This window comes from Trichechus manatus, unplaced genomic scaffold, assembly GCF_000243295.1.
Source record: "Trichechus manatus latirostris isolate Lorelei unplaced genomic scaffold, TriManLat1.0 scaffold00019, whole genome shotgun sequence".
In the NCBI taxonomy this organism is placed as follows: Eukaryota; Metazoa; Chordata; class Mammalia; order Sirenia; family Trichechidae; genus Trichechus; species Trichechus manatus.
Window position 1 is genome coordinate 6,680,977 of NW_004443955.1, and position 6,306 is coordinate 6,687,282.

The window sequence follows — 6,306 nt, forward strand, 5'->3', positions numbered from 1 at the left end:
TCATTGTATAGGAAGCATTAATTTTTTGTTTATGGTGATGAAAAATTTGGCAATGGATATTGGTGATGGTTGCACAATATGATTGATATAATTGGTATCACTTAATTGTACATGTGAAAAATGTTGAATTAGTAAATGTTATATATTTTTTACAATAAAAAAGAAAAGAAAAATTAAATTTCAGATATTCGAATGTTTCTATCCAGTGCAAAAGTGTGTCATGGCTCTATGTTCTTATTCCTGAGGCCACAAGCTGACCTTGGGTTTGTGATAAGGAAGGAGGGAGCAAAAATACAGCTGGACTGCTTAATGCTGCTTGAGAGAATCTAGCTTAGAACATTGATAGGCACTGATAAACAGTCTTGTGCATATACAGGCCACTGTTTTGCCACCTTTTGGAAAATTATAAGATGGATAAAAGTTTTTGGTTTTTTTTTCAAAGCATGTGAGCCTATATTTGTGTATATTTTAGAATGTTACAGGGGAACTGAGCTTAGTGTAGCCTCAATAAAATGCTATTATCAGATAAGGTTTTAATACCCAGAATGTAACCTGATGGAAATGGGTCCTGCTCAGTGCGGCCCCTTGAGTCAACTGAGAGACAACCAGACCTTTGAGAAAGATAAAGTGGACTTTATTGCAAGGCAGTCAAGCAAGGAGCTCAGAGACTAAGTCTCAAATCAAGCTTCCAAGGTTGGGGATTCTAAGGCGGTTATAAGGTTCAGGATAGGGAACTTATGTATAATTTGTGAAGTTTCTGGGAATAGGCAGGCAATTTCAGGAACTAATGGGCGCAGTGGGGGGGGGGTGCAATATGGCAGCTGCGGGCATGTGGTTTATTTGGGAGGTATGACACATGGAGTTTATCTAAGGACAGCTTTGCAGCTTATTGCTCATGTCCAAATTGGGGTGGGGGGTTGGTGAGTAGTGAAACGGCCTTGAGCAGAGAAGCAGTAAGATGACCTTGGGCATAATACAGAAATGTCTTATCAGGAACTCAAAGTTGGGGGGGGTGATGGGAGGAGTCGGAACAGTTTAATCCTATCAGTTGCATTCCCTCTTCTGGTTTTCAGGGTGATCGGTCTTGAAGATAGATCTTTATGTAAGTGGTGGCCCAGACCTCTGGAACTTTTGAGCTTGCTCACTGATGTAAACACGTGCATTGTAGGATCTGAGGTTTGTAGAGTTAGAGGAATACGGTAGGACATCTGAAGCATCATGATGTTCACAGCTGCCATGCAATTTTGAATGAACCTGGTAAGACAGTTTAAGAGGCAGGGCCAAAACAGAAAGATGAGTAAAAGAATTATCAGTGGAGGAACAAGGAGTCAGAGTCAGTGGAAGCTGGCAAACAGGGACGTTATCTATGACCACCAAATAGATGGAGTTTGCAGCTGTAGTAAAAACAGAAGGAATAACAAAATGATGTAAAGGCAATGTAAACATTAGGAGCACAATCATGATGGAGGGTCTCTGGTTTACAGGGGCATGGGTTAGGTATTAGCTTTGTTTTTTCTTTTCACGAATGTTTTAAGTCCTGCACAGGCTCGCAGGTCCAGTTGTTTTGTTGAGGTTGTTCTTGTTGCAGAGGATCTTCTGGGGGTGGTGCAGGTTTGAGGCGAGTGTGATGCACCCAATCTTTGATGTTTTTGAGTTTAGCTGCTGAGTGCGTGGTTAAAAGAACAGTATACGGTCCAGTCCACTGGGGTTTAAGAGGTTCTGCTTTCCAGATTTTCAGGAGAACTTGGTTACCAGGCTGCAATGGGTGAAGCAGGGCAACCACAGGATATTTTAGAGGGCCTAGAGCACACCTGAGAATAGGAGGTAGGACAGCAGACAAAGATAACAAATGTTTTCGGAGAGTGAGCTCCCCGGTGGCAGAAACCTGAAATTGGTTAAAGGTAAATTATTTTTAAGAAATGGTTTTCCATACATAATTTTGAAAGGGTTCAATTTGAGCCTGCTTCTAGGGGCGACTCTATGCACAAGAGGGCTAAGGGCAAAGATTGGGGTCAGGTTATCTTTGTTTTTTTGACAGATTTTGGCAATTTGTTTTTTTAGCCCATGATTCATCTTTTTAACTTTGTCGCTTGACTCTGGTCTCCAGGCTGACTGTAAGTTCCAGTTGATTCTTAAAAGTTTAGAGACTTTTGTGTAATTTGTGAGGTGAAGTGAGATCTGTTGTCACTTCCGATCCTTGTATGCAGGCTGAACCTGGGAGTCATTTTATTAAGGAGACGTTTTGTAGCTTCTTATGTGTTCTCTGTTTTACAAGGGCCATTTATGAAAATCTATTGTTGCTCTCCATTCAGCTGTTTGTTTGAGATCTCTAAGTGTAATTTGGGTCTGTTTTTGGAAGTTGTAGAGGGTTAAGTCTGGATTTGAAATGGGCTGATTGGACAAATCTGGCTGACTGGAATAGACTTCTTCAATAGTTTGGAGGCAGTCAGGATTGGCCCACATTCAGAGTTTGTTGGTAACAGGCTGGGTGGGTTCAGGGTAGAAGTTACCTTGAGTGTGACCTCTGCATTGTCCAGGAGCTGGGCTTGGTAGTGGGCCATTCTGCCTGCCATGAGTCAGAGCCTGCCTTTCTGCTCCAGTATGGTGACAACTGCATGAGGCACAAACACAGTCACAGGCTGACCTAAGGTAAACTTTTCAGCTTCAGCTAAAGGAGGCAAGTTGCTGCCACCTCCCTAAGACAGGCCAGCCATCCCTGAGGGACTGGATCTAGAAGTTTAGAAAAATACGCTACCTGTCTTTTCCAAGGATCCAGTTGTTGAGTTAAGACCCCCTGTTGCGACTCCCCCCATTTCATGTACACACAGTTTGAAGGGTTTCTGAAGTCTGGAAGTCTGAGTGCTAGGGCAGAGACTAGCTTCTTGATTTTCAAGGTTTGTTGATGCTCATCTGTCCATTTGAAAGGGTCAGAGTCCTTTCCTGAGATGGCTTCGTAGAGAGGCTTTGTTATTAACCTAAAGTTCGAGATCCAAATCCTGCAAAAAAAAAAAAAAAAAAAAAAAAACACCTATACCTAGAAAGACTCGAAGATGCTTCTAGGTGGTCAGGGTACATATCTGGAAGACTGCTTGTTTGTGTTCCGGCAGTAGGGCCTGCTGATCTTGAGAAATCTGGACACCTGGGTAAGTTAACTTTTGTTGTGATATTTGAACCTTGGCAGCGGATACTCGATAACCAACCTTGGCCAGAAAGTTTAAAGTTAGAATTGTGTTTTTCTCTAAGTCCTCTTTGGTAGAACTAGTGACAAGGCAGTCATCTACATTGAAGAAGGAGATCCTGAACCATTTGTAAACCTTGGAGATCTTTTGCCAAGGTAAATAGGGGAAACCCTGGCGGCATAGTGGTTAAGAGTTATGGCTGCTAACCAAAATGTCAGCAGTTCGAATTCACCAGGTGCTCCTTGGAAGCTCTATGGGGCAGTTCTACTCTGCCCTATACGGTCGCTATGAGTCAGAATTGACTTGATGGCAACAGGTTTGGTTTGGTTTTTTTTTGGTTCTAAACAGGATGGGGCTATTTTTGAACCCCTGAGGGAGAACAGTCCAGCAATATTGTTGTTTTTCCCTCAAATATGATTCTTCTCATTCAAAGGAATATATAGGGCTAAAGGAATGCAGAGGAAGGCATACTTCAGGTCTAGGAGAGTAAACCAGGCAGAGTCTGAAGATAGGGAGGTTAGGAGAGTATAAGGGTTCGGAATTGCGCTTAAGTCCTGCACAAACTGATACTCTCTTATTTTTGGCTTCTTTACCAGGAGCACTGGAGTGTTGAAAGCAGATTTACACTGGCAGATGATCCTTGCTTGTGGAAGTCTTTCCCGTTACCCCAATTACTTGTGTAGTTCGGGGAGAAAATGATCCTTTCATGTAATTCAAAACAGAATACGTTATTTCTGTATCAACAAGAAAATATATAAAGTTATTTTCCATCTTTGATGTAACCAGGGGCTCGGTGGACAAAGATTGGAGGTGAGTGAATGCCCCCGATCCTTGTCAGTCTGAATTTTCAGGCTGGGCTGATTGAAGCATCTCAGGGGAAGCTGGGCTTTGGCTGGGTTTCTGGTTCAGACATTCCTTCTTCCAGTGTCCCTCCTGTTTACAATAAGTACACTGATTTCAACCCAGCAGGGTAAGCCTTCTTGACAATGCCAGTGCAGTTGTCTCTTTGGATGGTTATTCTGGCCTGGTTCGAAAGGCCCTCGAGCCAGAGCAGCCACAAGGAAAGCTGCTTGTTGTTTGAATTTTGGGGTTTCCTTCTTTTCTTGAACCTGGTGTCTGTAGGTATACACTTTAAAGGCTATTTCAACTAATTGTGTTAGGCTCATAACTAGACTACCCTTGGCCTCTTATAACTTTTTTTCTTTTAGTGGCTGGTGTGCTTTGTCTAATAAATACTATGTTTATCATTTTTGCATTCTCTGGCTTTTCTGGGCTACAACTGTATATTATCAGAATGTGGCAAAAATTATTTCAAGGGAGTACTTCTGGCGAAAGGACACTCTAGGCAGAAGCACCACAACATCCCTCCACAGCAAAGATCTGAAAAACTAAGCCAAACAGAGAAAACAATAATCCTGAAACCCTAAAACATCAAATGAAGAGATAAAGAACTCAGCCAAACACCAAAAGGAGTGAGAAAACTGACAGAGAACGGAGAGCAGGGACAGATTCATGCAGAGGTCCCCTATCAGCTAACCCAGTGCAGATTCGCCATCTTGGACTCCTATGAGAGAGCAGCAAATAGGGGGTACGAGAAAGCAGCTTCAGGGAGCTTCCAGCAGGAGACAAAACAACCAGTAATTTGTGATATACTCTTTCCCACCCCCAACCCTTCTTCACCCCCACTAGGCCTCCTCTGTTTCCCACGGCCACAGTCTTTTGTCCGGGAAGCACCAGCTGCTGGGATTCCACCCGCCTGCACTGGCCAGCTCCCTGAGTGCCATTTTTTGGCTGCTGGTGTTGCTTTTTTTCTGTTTCTTTTGATTTCTTCCTTACCTCTCTCTTCCTTTCGCTCAAATATCTGGCTGCGAGCGCCACCTTTGCTTCTTCCTAAGGGGCTGCAGAGCTCCATTCGAGTGTGGAACTGCTTCCCGGTCTGGGCTGCCACAGTGGTGGGATCCCAGGTGTCTTAGTCATCTAGTGCTGCTATAACAGAAGTACCACAAGTGGATGGTTTTAACGAAGAGAAGTTTATTTCCTCACAGTCAAGTATGCTAAAAGTCCAAATTCAGGGCGTCAGCTCCAGGGGAGGACTTTTTCTCTGTCAGCCTTCTTCTCTTCGGTGTTCTGCTGGAATAGGAGCTTCTCAGTCCAGGGAACCCGGTACAAAGGATGTGCTCTGCTCCCAGCACTGCTTTATTGACGGTATGAGGTCCCCAACTCTCTGCCTGTTTCCCTTTCATTTTATCTCTTGAAAGATAAAAGGTGGTGCAGGCCACACCCCAGGGAAACTCCCTTTACATTGGCTGTGACCTGGGTAAAGGTAGTGTTACAATCCCACCCTAATTGTCTTTAACAAAATTACAATCACAAAATGGAGGCCAACCACACAATTCTGGGAATCATGGCCCAGCCAAATTGATACACACATTTTTTGAGGAACATAACTCAAACCATGACACCTGCTCTTTTGTTTGTTTTGAATTGTTTGTTTGTTTTCTTTTCCTTTTCTCAAGATGGGAGCCCATTCTGGCTGAGCAGTGCTACACGGCTTGGGACCTACCCCCTCAGCTTGTGCAGAGATGCAAAGGGATCCCTGAGGGCATTTCTTTTTTCGTGGTTTTTTTTTTTCTTTCTGTTTTTTTGGGGGGCTTTTCTTGTTTTTTGTTTTTAAATTTGTTTTGTTTTCTTTTCTCTCTTTTTCCCTTTCTTCATTACTCATTTTATTGTCTCGCTATACCTTCCCACTCTTCCTGTTCCCTGAATACCTGGCGCTGAATGCCTCTATGCCTTCTACCCAGGCTATACTGCAACACCTGGGAACAACTTCCCCAAACTTCATACCCGCACTGGCGGGATCCCTGGGAGCTTTGCTGTTCTTTTTCCTTTCTGATTTTTATTTATTCATTCTTTTCTTTTTTCTTCTTCTTCCCCTTTTTGTTTTTCATCATTTCATAGTCTCTCATCTCTCCACTCCAACGGCAAGCTCCCCTAGCACTCTTTTTTGTTTTTTTGTGTGTTTTTGACTCCTGTTCCTCTCTCCTATCTCCCATATCCATCCTAACTCCACACATAACAATCTCCCCCCTCCATCCTGCCTAAGTGCACCGTGCGTTTAACATCACAC